We start from the raw sequence: 14771 nt of genomic DNA, 5'->3' as shown, positions 1-14771 counted from the left end.
GCGCCAACAGCGACTCCACCCACATTGTGGTCCACCATTGTAATGGAAACACAACGCGACCGTACCGCTCCGTTGCGAATCGACCTGTATCGAACCGTACCGCGCCAAGCAGGCCCTAGTGGAAATGCGCCATAAGTAACCAACTTCAGCGTCGTCTCTTCGGCAACGTCCAACCTAGGCCGACCTCGCACTGAGCGGTTTTCCATGGTCCCCGATCTAGACCTTAAGCGTTCTACCACTTCACATAAATTCCGACATACAACAGTATTAACCTGCAAGATTACTTCACATCTAAGCAATATATAATCTGGCAATTTGCCAACCTCATAATCTCATTTAACTGTTTCTAGTAAAACGTCAGCCATGTTGCTGTGTGCTGCCCTCTCTGGATTTCACGGGAGGTTCTGTAGTTGTAGCTCCGCCTACTGTTCATTTACATGTATTTGCATGCTGGTGAAGTTGAAAACGAAAAAGAAAAGTGGAAAATGAAAATGAAAAGTGGAAAATGAAAAAGAAAATCACCAGCAGGTAGCGCCAATCCTCCTTTTTAATTTTCATTTTATATTTGTCACATATGACCCGTGCTGACCTGCCCATGGTGTACCCTGCCTTCGCCCGGAGATGCTGGGATTGGCTCCAGCCCCCCCGTGACCCCGACTAGTGGGATTAAGCGGTTCAGATAATGGATGGATGGATGGATGACCCGTGCTCGAGTGAAAAATTAAATTGCAAATTAAGTGATTTCATTTTATTTTTAATTTTGTCATAATATTTTCACACATGTATGGAAAAAGAAATGGCAAAATGGTATTTTCATTTTCATTTTAGTGTTTTCATTTTAGTTTTATTATTGGCAGGAAATACCTCCCATACCAAGTCATCACCAGCACCCATAGATATTCAGAGTCACTTACCCTAAAGTGAGCCTTCAGTCCTGGAGTAGCTGAACACACAGTATTAGATCCAGTTGGTGGACCTTTGGAATTGGGGGCAGTACACACAAGCAGCATCCTCTGTAGCACAGCTGGTTAAGAGGAGCGATGCTGCTGTCGTGGCCCAATACCAGCCCCATGGGGAAGGGCACTGCTGTGAGAGCAGCATAATATGATAATATCTTAGCTCCCACTGACAGAGATCAGGCACCTCTCAGAACTCCTGCTGGACATGATGATAGGCAGGCTGAGACATTAGCTGTGGAGAGACCACAGAGTGAGTGGCACACACCTGTGCTTTAGGTTCCCTGTCAGGACAGTATGGGTCACTGGGAAGCAGGGGCGTCACCTGGGGTGGGCTTCCGGGGCTTCAGCCCCGACTGATTATCCAGTAGCCCCAAACCTTTTCGCTCAGCTGTACTATTAATGAGGAGGCCAATGCTGCTCTCTTAACGAAAATCTAGGAAATTAGGAAATCTCTAATTTCCTAATTAGATCATAGTGCCGATCATAGTGCCGCTTCAAGGATAAAGTTCCGCCTTTCAGGAGAAACAGCCAATCAGCTTGCTGGTTTTGCGGGCGCGGAGGAGAGCCCACCCCCACCCCCGTGAGGGAGCCAACAGAGTCTGGCCGTAAGTCTCTCCTCTCAGGCCATCTCCTCTCTGAGACCGATCTCATCCCTGAGACCAGGAAATGACGACTCGCTGTCACGTGATTGCAGGGCCGGCCCTTCCTATAGACAATAGGTGTATCTCAATTCAGGGGCTGCAGCCCACGAAGTGCGCATTTGTAGGCCGGTTACATCACTGCGCCGCGACGAGGCTGTCCCAATTCGTGGGCCCCTTCTTATGCGGCCGACGAATGTAGCCTTCAAAACCCCGAAAACGAAGGATGCATCTGAGTATCCTTCGCGTCCCACCATATCCCAGGATTCATTGCTCTATGAACAATAAACAGGCGGAGTCTAGTGTACGGGCCGAAGAATTCGTTTTTAAATGTCGGTATTTTTAAAATATGGACATTTATACTGCAATGAGATGCTAAATAACATGCCAGTTATTAATGATATTGCAGGTAAACCTGTCCTTTGAGTATTTACTAAAGAGTAACGTTTATAAAAATACATTGAATTTTGTTATGAAGTTATACTTCCCGTCAAACATGTGAATACATGTTCAACGCATTTTCTTTTAGGCATTTGTGGGTGATGTGATATTTGTCGGACAGCGCGCTAACACGTATGTAACGTATGTAACGGGGCAGAGTGTGGTCACGCAAACATACGTCTTGCGAAGACTAGACTGTCTCATTTAACAGCCGTGAGATGCAGCCTAACAGGTGTTGTGCCGAATTCCGACTCCCCGGCAGAATCCTACTCCCCTCGCGTGCACGCGCATATAGACGTTTCAGACGATAATCACGATTTCCGTTGTTTCTATGCACAAATAAGGACTCATTTTTAATGATCTACCACAGGAAACGATGCAGCATTATCTTTATCCAAATAAAGACACTGATACACGGGTGTTAAATATTTTAATAAAATGTAATGTACGAGGTTGGTTGTTACCGTAGCACTCAGGAGGAGCGAATGCCTTTCAAACTAAGAATTACGAGAACAGTAACACACTTGATATACCGAAGTTCACCTCCGACTACGTGACCTCGCTGTTTGACTTAGTTCTACGTCGTTACTGACAACCGTGCATCTTATATATTTTAATGACAACCTGACTTATTTCATTTTTAATAGGGTAAAATATAAAAAAGACAAATATTACCTAAATATATCTTATTATGTAGCTAGGACAAACCTAGAGTGCTCAGTGAACTAAGTTATAATCACAGTACTCGAACCCACCCCGATTAACAGGGGAGTATAAATTTGGCAATAACAGTACACCTGCCGAAATCCTACTCCCCTCATAATCTCAGGTTTGCAGTGTCTGACTGACATGTCTTTTGTTTTGGTGACTTATCTAGATGTGTAGTCCATACCATAAAAAGCACAAGTCTCTATGTTAAACAGGGGGGGAGTTAGTAAGGGGAGTAGGATTTTGGCAGCTTGATTGTAACGCCTGCCGAAATCCTACTCCCCTCATGATCTCAGGTTTGCAGTGTCTGACTGACATGTCCTTTGTTTTGCTGACTTATCTAGATGTGTAGTCCATACCATAAAAAGCACAAGTCTCTGTGTTCAACAGGGGGGGAGTTAGTAAGGGGAGTAGGATTTTGGCAGCTTGATTGTAACGTCTGCCGAAATCTTACTCCCCTCATGATCTCAGGTTTGCAGTGTCTGACTGACATGTCTTTTGTTTTGGTGACTTATCTGCATGTGTATGTTATACCATGTAAAGCACACGTATCTATGTTAAACAGGGGCTGGGTTAGTAAGGGGAGTAGGATTTTGGCAGCTTGATTGTAACGTCTGCCGAAATCTTACTCCCCTCATGATCTCAGGTTTGCAGTGTCTGACTGACATGTCTTTTGTTTTGGTGACTTATCTGCATGTGTATGTTATACCATGTAAAGCACACGTATCTATGTTAAACAGGGGCTGGGTTAGTAAGGGGAGTAGGATTTTGGCAGCTTGATTGTAACGTCTGCCGAAATCTTACTCCCCTCATGATCTCAGGTTTGCAGTGTCTGACTGACATGTCCTTTGTTTTGGTGACTTATCTAGATGTGTAGTCCATACCATAAAAAGCACAAGTCTCTATGTTAAACAGGGGCTGGGTTAGTAAGGGGAGTAGGATTTTGGCAGCTTGATTGTAACGTCTGCCGAAATCTTACTCCCCCCCCCCATATCTCTATAATAGAACATCTCCTTGACAACTCCTTTATTTTGCTGGCTTATCTTGGTCTGTAGACTGTTTCCTGAAATGCATTTTAGCGTAGGTTCAAAGGTGGGGGAGGGGGGGAGGAGTATTGCCACTAAGATGTTTTTGCATTAGCCTTACTGGCACATATGCCCTCACCAATATGGCGGACGGTGTTACGTATCGCAGCAGCGGGCTGCCCCGCTCGATGAGGCATCTATGTATATATGTCTATGAGCGCCAGAGCATGACAATGCTGGGCAGGGCCATCTTGGTTGACTTTGTGTTAGAACTTCCGGTGCTACGGATACGCTGATAACGATTACAAGCAAAACGACAACAAACACAAAATGACTAGCATAATATGTTCAGTTAGAGCAGAGGTGGCCAACCCGTCAGAGACCAAGAACCACAAGAGACCAAATTATTAGCGGGGAGGATGTAAAATGGACACAAATTAACTATTAAGTAAAAAAACAAGCACAAACTTCTATTTAAACATAAGTCGTGATATGCTTCAGGACTTTGTCACGTTTGGAGCACGCTACGAGCTCTGTTATGTACACAACTATTGTTTTCTAGGTAAAAAGTGGATAAACTCTGTTATCAACACTCATTACAACGCTCACTTTTAGGAAGAAAAGAACAGACAGTGTCAGTAGTTTTTAAACCTCCCTCAGTCGTGTGCGGTGCCTTTGCTGCACCTCGTATGTGGTTTATTACAAACGTATGACAGAAGAACCGCGTCTCACCAACGAGACTCAAATCACAATCACAATATCACAGATACTTCATACCGCCAGTCTCTAGTTTTCTACTACGCCGGTTTTAAAGGTATTAGCGGCTCGCTAGGCTTGTAAACAAACCGCGCAGCACGAAGATGTAGCAGTGTGTCGCCCTCAGAGCTGATGAGGTAACCGGGCCACGACACACACCGTTAGTGCAGGTGAGAGCGGACCGGCTGGGGAGACGCATGAAACCAGGCAAAGAGCCGCAGGTTGGCCACTCCTGAGTTAGAGGGTGTCACAATAATTGGAAGAAGAGGAAAACTTGGCTTGACCAACAGTGTTACGAACACAGCTCGAAAAGATCCGAGTGTTGTGGGGCACCTTATAACTTGTATCCACCGCCTTCCAAAGAAGAGGACCTGCGTCTAAGGCTGAAGGCGCTAAATTTAAAACATCCACCCAAACGTCCATACGTCTGCTCTTATCATTTTGTGGAGGGGAAACCAACACCAGATCATCCTTATCCCGAGAAATGGCTCGGTTATGAAGCTCAGATGAAGCAAACGTGTCGGGTGCTTGTGAGGCTATCAGATAAGTAACTATTTTATAATCAGTGGCCACATCTTTTCCTTGCATTCATTTAGTAATTTTAAGTAATTAAGTAAAGAAGTAAATAGACAAGAATGCCTATTTTATGAAAAAAATCATTAAAATATAGTAGTGTGCACTAATGCAAAAATAGCTGACCGGAAGTTCTAACACAAAGGCGGAAGAAACACACACTTGAAAGTGGGCGTGGCGAAATACGGTGAATAGAGAGAGACTGTGTTCGAAATAGACTACTACATACTGGATACTGCATACTGGACTCAGTATATACTGGATACTGCATACTGGTCCTCATAGTAGTATGCAGTACAGTTTCCAGTATGCGACAAAAGCAAAGCACACTACGGGGTCACGTGAACGTAGCGTTGCATGATGGGATGCAGTACACCATGAAGATAGCTCTGTTCGCGTACTGGAATATTTTGCGGAAGTAGTAGGTCATCCGGGTATGTTTCGCGTACTGGAAATTTTCATTTTGGTCACATACTGCATACGACATACTGATTTGGGGCTCGATCAGTATGCCAGTAGTATGTAGTAGACTATTTCGAACACAGCCAGAGAGTCGCGACAACGGAAGTTCAAAACGCTTGATGGTCATGTGATTCACGGAGGCTTCAGATAGTTCCAGGAAGTTCAATTTGAGTGCATAAACACACAGACAGAACTGCAATTTGAGGATTATTCTGAACATATGGCGACCAACTTTAGGCTAATTTTAGAGCATATTGCTGTTTAATGCTTTGATTGTTTTATAATTGTTATATATTACGTTCATTTATATATTTAGAGGGACAGGAAGGGGTGAGAAATTCAGATTAGAATAATTTTCTAACATTAACATATCTTTAAATCATGGTGATTTCTGTAATCCCATGGTATTGGGGACCTAAGTAATCTAAATGACTAATGTACATTCTCTGACAGAAGGAAAATTTTCTTTGACTTCATTGTACAGAAATATGCTTTAAAAGGGTACATTAAAACAAATTACATTTACATCCAGACAGTATATGACATTAAAATACATTGATAAATTATATATATATCTTGTCTTTTTAATACACACTTATTTACAGCAATTAATTCATTAAATAAATCTCTAATAATCTCAAATATGAACATCATGTCAAGCAGTTTTTCTGTGTCTTTTCCTCCGTGTTGTTTGTGTAGTGTCCACCATGGTTTGCTGTGTTGCATGGGGATGCTCCAATCGAGCAAAAATGTATGGTTTTCCCACTGATACTGAGAGGAGAAAAAAATGGTTGTCTCAACTAAGCAGTAGCAATCTTACCCTCACTAAAGATTACAACAGCAAATATATATGTGAGGTAATCTTCAAACACTGCATTTGCACTTTTCACAATAAACACACTATTGGAAAGCTTAATGCATCATTTATTAAAATACAGAATAGTGAACAAAAAAAATCAAAGACTCAAGACAGACTCGGGTGCAGGGTGAGGGTGCTATCTAGTTGCAGGCTCCATTGAATCCCCTATGGTTCTTTGGCTTAAAGAGAGAGAGGAGAAAAAGACAGGAGAAAATTATTATTATGAGTATTGATGTGATATGAATTTGAACTTGTTGCACATCCTTGGTTGTTTTTTATACGTGTAATGAGTGTATACGTATCCAGTAAGTGTTCTCTAATACTGTGTATTCACCCACTATGGAATATGTATATGGGTAGACAAAACTGAGTTGTCATGTGTGAGGAGTAAACTCGCATTACTCTGCAGGCACATTTTGTCTTTTATATCCAGCAGTTTCAAAAACTGAGTAAATACGTTAATAAAATAAAATAAAAATAAATAAAACGAAATAAAAAGGAAAATAAAATAAATAAAAGGATAAATAAATAAAATAAAAGGAAATAAAACGTTAGCTGGTACTCCAAAATGGATATCTTCATTTCACCTCCTCGACCCAACACACTCTACAATCACACTCAAATGTTATATTTAACCAATACTTAGCTACCCCGCAAAAACATCGCGTTTAGGTGAAATGGCATTAAGAGAGGAATTTACTATTAATAGGCTGTCGGTCGTTAATATGAAATCTCGTTAACCGTATTCGCGTTGTCTTAGCATAGATTTAGTTCCCTAAATCTGCTTATTAAGAGGTGGATAATTCACTAAAATGCTTTAATTCACATTTTAATGCACATGTTAATTTGATTCTGATGTCCTTATAATACACAATCTGATTTTTTAAGCGTACTAACCTGTAAAAGTGTATCACAGATGGTCTACTGCTCCAGTTTGACTGCGCTGCTCGTATTTGCTGCTAACTTCCGGGAACTATTGACAGGCTCCACGATCCGCCGTTGCTGTAAAAAACTGGTTTTTGGCAGGAGGTTGCAGGTAGCTGACGGTGAAAGAAAATGGATATACGGCGTTTTTTCAAGGAGGAAGGTAACGGTAGTTAACTATGTAAACTGATGACATTGTTTGTGGAGCTATCTGATAGCTGGTTAAAAACACACAGATCAAACCCACTGTGTGCTTAATAAAATGCAACTTGTCACTAGTCAGCTTCGGAATTAGTTAGCTAACCTAGTTAGTTAACCTATCTAGCTAGTTAACGTAGATAGCTTAGGTAGTGAAGGTTTGAGAAAAAAAAAACTTATATAGCTAGCTATGTTATAGGTAGTTATAGTTAGTATGTTCAACATGCCCTGATGTACCTGATAAACTAATAACTCTTTCATCTTCAAATTGTGTTTAATAATTTGGGATTGTAGGACTGTAAGCTATAATGAATGAAAATCCATTTAGTTAACTAGTAGTTAACTAGTTAGCTAGAAGGTGGACGTTGTGGATAGCCAGAATTTAGTACAATACTTTATGATGGTAGTTTAAAGCAGTTTCTTAACCCTGGTCACTGCCCTAAAATTGTGTGTTTTCCACTGGAGCCAACTGATCAGCTAATAAACAATCCTTTATTACTTTATCAAGTGCTTTTAAAAGTAAACTTTAGAATATGCATAAATGAATAAATGTTGCAACAAATAATTTACTTTTAATAGTTGAGGGTTAGGGTTTGTTAGAGTTTGTTCAAATATCAAGTATTGTGGTGTAATTTATTTCCTAATACCACAGACAAGAAAGGGAGTACAGAAGAGGGAGAAAAGCAAAGTGACTTCGAACAACCTGAGAACTGGAGAGGAGAGCAGAGGAGAAGAGAACAGACAAGAGGAGAGCAGAGAAATAGAGAGGAGAACAGACAACAGAAGAAGATAACAGAGGACTAGAGAGGAGAACAGACAGCAGGAGAGGAGAGCAGAAGACTAGAGAGGAGAGCAGAGAACAGGAGAGGAAAGAGGAGAGAACAGGAGAGGAGAACAGAGTAGAACTGGAGAGGAGAGGAGATGAGAGAAGACAATACAAGCGGTATGGAAAACAATGCCTAATAAACACATTATTAATAAAATACACATGTTTTTAGTACGAAGACTAGCAAAATAATGCCAGATGTAGTTTGTTTTAGCACAGTCTTTTGTATTTAAAATATTGTTTCCAGCTTTATTTTAAGCATGTTTTCCTGAATTACTATTTAACAGGGTAGAAGAGAGGGTGGAGAGAGAGGAAATGTGGAGAGACCTGAAATGAACTGAACTGATCAGGACTGGACTGATCTAAAGAAAGAACAGGTTAGGAGAAGAAAGACTGTGCAAAAACATACAGGATAGATAATAAGTAATTATTAAAGAGTATTAATTGTGTAGACCCCTTAGCACTAATAATTATTAATATTTCTTTCAATAATTTGTTTCAGTGTGTCATAAAAGGTAAAAGAACAATTTAGAAACAAGTGAATTGTTTACATTATTACACAGTTGCATGAAATCCATTGTTGACATACTGTTTTGCATACTTTATTGAGGAATGGATTTACTGAAGGAATATACCTGGTCCATGTCCTTTAGTGAAAGCTCACTATCTTTAGGTCACCAACAGTCATTCTGCAGAATTTGTGCACCCTTTGTTAAATTTTAAATCTGTTTTTTTTTTATATAACTCCATATTATAGTGTTAAACATTATATATCAGGGTACATATTGTTTATATATATATATATATATAAAATTGGGCTGAGACCTGTCTCGGTGAAAGAATTTCCCCTGCGGTTATTTATGATGGCTCAACACCGCGATATGCGGTATTTGTCGTCTAAAATCTTAATTTTAGAGCTATATAATTGTTTTATTGATTTTATTGTAAAGGGGTTCTTATTGCTTTTAAATAGCAAAGAAGACACAGTTTTAAGAGCAGTTAAATATGTGTTTATTGTCAAATAGAGAACACAGAAGTCAAATGAGATGCAGTAAGAACCCATGCTCTTTCGCTTTCTTAAAAGTGTAGGGTAAATATTTTAAACGAGATTTTAAACACACAAAAAGAATTTAATAAATAAATCAATAAAACGAAATCTTTCCTTAACCAGAAGAATAACGTCTCAGCTTAAACCTGAGTTGTCACGTCCCTGTTACGCGCTAAGAAAACCAACATATTCACCTTATGTGGTTTCAGTGAGGAGCGGAAAGGGCTAACAATATTCCCGGCAGTACTAAAAACTCGCTTTGATGGTGTGCTTGTTGCACAAATGCACATGTACTTGCGGGCGAGTTTGGAGAGCAGAGAAAATCTAGCCTCATTGACGCGCCACCAGGCGAGTGGATCTGCGTGGATTTGACTTGAACCCGAAATGCTCCCAAACCGGCGAAGTTGCGTTTTGTTTTTTGACCAGAGCATCTGCCATAGTTTCCATCTTTGAAAAAAGGAGACGGATTGTTGATCAGCCGCACCGGATGATAACAGGGGGTTGATGGGAAAATGACTCTAACTCTTGCACAGGCACTTTCCCCTCGCATGGGAAAAAAAACCAATATTGTGGTTGTTGCGGTTAATTTCCGTACGTTGCGATTTTCTCGTCAATAGCGCGGTATTGCTATACGGCGGTTGTCGCGACAGCCCTACTGAGACCCGGATCTTTACATACCCAGGCAACGCCCCTGCTGGGAAGGCTGGAGGACAGAAGGGGGTGGGGAAGGTGGGAAATGTGAGGCATCTGTCTCTGGCCAAAGAGAGATCAAGTGGGAAGGGGCAAGGACTAACATTTAACATTTCGTCAAGAGTAAGTTTGATGCACCTGCCTGGTTTTGTCTTGATTAGACCCCAGACTGGCACCTGAAGAAGGACCAACTATCGGATGTGTGGAGCGAGAGCGTGTAAAGACAGTCAAATGCATGTGTCTCACGCTCAATGCGTGAGAGTTGGCAACCCTGTGTATCTGCATGTACCTGTAACTAATTTCTCAACAGTGAACTGTACCAAAAAGTGGTTGGAGTATCCAATTTGAAGTAGTTTTGACGTCTCCGAGGACGTCAGTATGGCAGCTCCGCCCCCCGAGGACGTCAGTATGGTGGCTCCGCCCCCCGAGGGCGTCTCGTTACGTCAGCGGCCTGTCCCCGCGACCCGGAGGGGGTAGTCGACGCCGGTTCCTGTCCCCGCGACCCAGAGGGGGTCGTCCATGCCCCACATAGAAACACACTGCATGGATTCAGGAACACGATCAACATGAAAGCACAAAACCACCGATAACCAGACCGGGGGAATACAGCGACTATATGAACATAGAACTAACAAGACACAGGTGAGGACGATCATAACGAGGCGTGGCAGACAGACGGAAACCAGGGCAACAGACAAGCAAGGCGGGGCTAACAGCAAGGAACAACAGAATCACGAGGAACAGAGACATTGGAGTGACAGCGAGGAGAGGGCTAGCCCTACATGACAGAATTACTGCAAATTATTCTTTAATCTGCTGTTGTGAAAAATGAGCTTAGTCCATAAAAGCCTTTAGCATTTTTAACATATTTAGAAATATCAGTGGCGTGCTATGAATAAAGTTGGTACACATTATTTTAGAGTGTGTGGTGACCAGGGAGTAGAAGATGTGGACATTGCCCGATGCATGTTCTCCGTAAGAGGAACTGGACGTAGTAGCTTCATTGCTGGCAAAAGTGTCCACAACCAAAGGTACAAGACTCCACTCCCAGTTAGAACAGAACCAAATATAAGCAATGTCCTTCAAATGTTATAGGCTGTATTTGTTAATGTATTTACTTAATTCTTGTATTCCTGCATTGAGGATAGAAAGGCTGTGGTGTGATGTGTGGTCAGCTGTCACCTGTAACTACTGCGATGTACTGCATACAATGGAAGAAGAGCGGTTGGTTGACTGCACAGATGAAATGCACCTCTTTTGTGTACATTATGTGTTTCTTCCACGATTGAAGTCTGACCTGGAGTGCTTCCTGAGTAGCTGGAACAGGAATCCCATCAGAACAGAAGGAAACCTCTCTCCAGAGCAGCTGTGGCACATTGGGAACCTCCAAACACCCGTGGCTGAGCCAGATGTAGAGGTACACTTGAAGCATTGTATACACTTTACATTTTGCCCTTTAACAAGTTTTGACTAAAATCTTCCTCGGCAGTTCTTTTTATAATTTAAGGCATTGCCAACATCAGTCATATATTTGACAATGACTCTGTTTGTCCAGCTATCATGTGGAGTATGCCAGGAGCTAGGATTGACCTGGCTACAACTGCAAGCTAATAGAAAAGAATGGTTGAAAGTATCCAGAAATATCATGATGAGGTTTATCTTTCTGAGCAGTGGATATTGGTCTAACTCCTTGGTTCCCAACCTGGGGTCCGCGCCCCCCCAGGGGGGGCGCTAGAGATCACAGGGGGTCCGCGGAGCTCTAGCTGCTTTGAGGTTATAAAATATTTTTGAGCATTTTTTATACACACATTGAATTCTCTTCTACTGCAATGTTTATCAATTAAATGAAACATTCAGGTCCACAATTAAATAATATTTAGCTATTTATGACAAGCAACTTTTTCACCTCTGAAACTCAGCACACCGCATCACGCAGACACGCACTTTCTGCCAGCAGCACTAAATATGGATGAGAAACGTAAATGTGTACATGAGTCCTCCTCCTCATAAAAAAAAAAAAAAAAAAAACAAGGCAATACCTTGATGGCCTTATGGAGGGACATGACAAAACTAAACCAGAATGTGTCATTTGTGGTGAGAAGCTAGCTAATGACAGCATGAAGCCGAGCAAATTAAAACGACATCGTAAACGAGTTTACGCGCCATATGAGCCTTCTGCGAGACGAGATTCAAAGTCGCTTCGCTGACATCGATGAGTATTTATCCAGAGAAGGATGGGTGTTGGACCCACGCAATAGGAAAAGTTATTCTCCCATTTAGCAGTACCTGTCGGAGTCAGCTTTCAGCGCTCTGGTAAAAAACACTCGATGTTCACCAGGACTTTAGACTGGCTGTCACAACCATCAAACCAAACATCGCATCCCTGGTCAAAGGTATGCAAGCCCAAGGTGCCCATTAGTTTATAAATGAACAGATTTGAAGTGGGGAAATTTTGTACGTAACGAACGTAAGTTGTTGACGGGGGGATAGCAAACGTAAATTGTTAAAAAATGGACACAAATTAAGTATTATATCGCGATCGATCGATCGCCAGTGGTTGGCGCCAGAGCGAACTAGTAACTCATTGAATCATAGATGTAGATCAGAGGTAAATAAACTAGATTTTTCTCAGCGTGAGAAATCGGATGAATGGCGTGTGAAGACGGTCAAATGCGTGTGTCTCACGCTCAATGCGTGAGCGTTGGCAACCCTGTAATGACGCAGTTTTGAAGTTCAAATGTTTTTTTTTTTTCATTGTACACCTGTTGTAAATGGTACACTTGTTGCCCTTTATTCTTTATTGTTATAAATAAATGTTAATTTCTAATCCCTTTATTCTTTTGACATGTTTATATAGGCTGGGGTTAGGCTGGGGGGGGCTGGCTTTTTTTGGACTTGAGTAGGGGTGGCTCCAAGGAAAAAAGGTTGGGAACCACTGGTCTAACTTACACATACTCTCTTTCAGTCAGTGGAGCATCTTTTCCCAGACTCCTGCACTGATGATGACCCAGAGGATGGAGTGGTTGTGTCAGAGATCCCTTGCCCCCTGCCAGACCAGAAACTATCTATCCTCCAGCGATTAATAAATCCAGTGACATCAGCTATGTGTCATAAGGAGTTCTATATTCAAACTCTTGATGTTGTGCAAATGTTGTTATAAAAAACAGAGGAGTAAATATGAGAGAATTAAATTAATATAAGAAATGCACCGAAACAGGCCACGGTCAAGGTCATTTAAAGAGTATTTTGGCATTTTTCCCTTACCATCTTCTCCCTCAAACAGTCGAGTCTTTATGCCAGAAATCATTTCTAGGGAGAAGGCAGAATTAAACCATATCCAGTAGCAAGAAACACCTTCAACACTCAAAAGGGGCAGGGGCTGAAATAATATTTTTCAGTAATTTTAAGTTTCATCTGTGAGCTTTGAAAAATGTAATGATCCTGACCTGTTAGAAATTCTTTCCGCAAAGCACCAGTGTCAACACCAGGTTCTCCTATGAATGTAACTTTTAAGGGGTTGACCGGTGAGCTGTGTTTCTGCCGCTGCCACAGTGTTAGTCCACGTTGCAAGAGATTTAGACACACAGATGCAGAACTCTTTGCACGTGTCAACCTGAGTAGCCAGCCATTGCAGTACATCCTCCTTACTGTAAAAAATTATATTTCACATTATTTTATTTTTATTTTTTTAATATACACTACCGTTCAAAAGTTTGGGGTCACTTAGAAATGTTCTTATTTTTGAAAGAAAAGCAGTTTTTTTTTTCAATTTAGCTAACATTAAATGCATCAAATATACACTCTATACATTATTAATGTGGTAAATGACTATTCTAGCTGTAAACATCTGGTTTTTAATGCAATATCTACATAGATGTATGGAGACCCATTTCCAACAACCATCACTCCAGTGTTCTAATGGTACATTGTGTTTGCTAACTGTGTAAGGAGGCTATTGGATATTTAGAAAACCCTTGAAAACCCTTGTGCAAGTAGGTTAGCACAGCTGAAAACAGTTTTGCTGATTAGAGAAGCTATAAAACTGACCTTCCTTTGAGCTAGTTGAGAATCTGGAGCATTACAATTGTTGGTTCGATTAAACTCACAAAATGGCCAGAAAAAAACAACTTTCAATTGAAACTCGACAGTCTATTCTTGTTCTGAGAAATGAAGTCTATTCCATGCGAGCCATTGCCAAGAAACTGAAGAATTCCTACAATGGTGTAGGTACTACTCCCTTCAGAGGAGAGCACAGACAGGCTCTAACCAGAGTAGAAGGAGAAGTGGAAGGCCCCGCTGCACAACTGAGCAAGAAGACAAGTACATTAGAGTCTCCAGTTTGAGAAATCGACGCCTCACAGGTCCTCAACTGGCAGCTTCATTAAATAGTACCCGCAAAACGCCAGTGTCAACGTCTACAGTGAAGAGGCGACTCTGGGATGCTGGCCTTCAGGGCAGAGTGGCAAAGAAAAAGCCATATCTGAGACTGGCTAATAAAAGAAAAAGATTAATATGGGCAAAAGAACACAGACATTGGACAGAGGAAGATTGGAAAAAAGTGTTATGGACAGATGAATCAAAGTTTGAGGTGTTTGGATAACACAGACGAACATTTGTGAGACGCAGAACAACTGAAAAGATGCTGGAAGAGTGCCTGACACCAT

The 14771-nt window shown here is 41.4% G+C and overlaps 2 long non-coding RNA genes across 3 annotated transcripts; both read left to right on the top strand.

Moving 5' to 3' along the window:
* The first annotated feature begins 7250 nt into the window (after window positions 1–7250).
* Window positions 7251–8986, top strand: LOC143502033 (uncharacterized). The gene is made up of 3 exons (XR_013127058.1): window positions 7251–7508; window positions 8196–8486; window positions 8657–8986. It is a non-coding gene; the product is annotated as an uncharacterized LOC143502033 (long non-coding RNA).
* Window positions 8987–9284: 298 nt separating this feature from the next.
* LOC143502032 (uncharacterized) lies at window positions 9285–13207 on the top strand. Of its 2 annotated transcripts, none has more exons than XR_013127057.1 (3): window positions 9285–11138; window positions 11399–11524; window positions 13073–13207. It is a non-coding gene; the product is annotated as an uncharacterized LOC143502032 (long non-coding RNA). The 2 variants fall into 2 exon arrangements; XR_013127056.1 differs by having other exon boundaries at window positions 11251–11524.
* Window positions 13208–14771: the final 1564 nt, after the last annotated feature.

Source organism: Brachyhypopomus gauderio, unplaced genomic scaffold (genome assembly GCF_052324685.1).
Source record: "Brachyhypopomus gauderio isolate BG-103 unplaced genomic scaffold, BGAUD_0.2 sc186, whole genome shotgun sequence".
Taxonomy (NCBI): Eukaryota; Metazoa; Chordata; class Actinopteri; order Gymnotiformes; family Hypopomidae; genus Brachyhypopomus; species Brachyhypopomus gauderio.
This window is presented reverse-complemented; position numbering and strand designations above follow the sequence as displayed.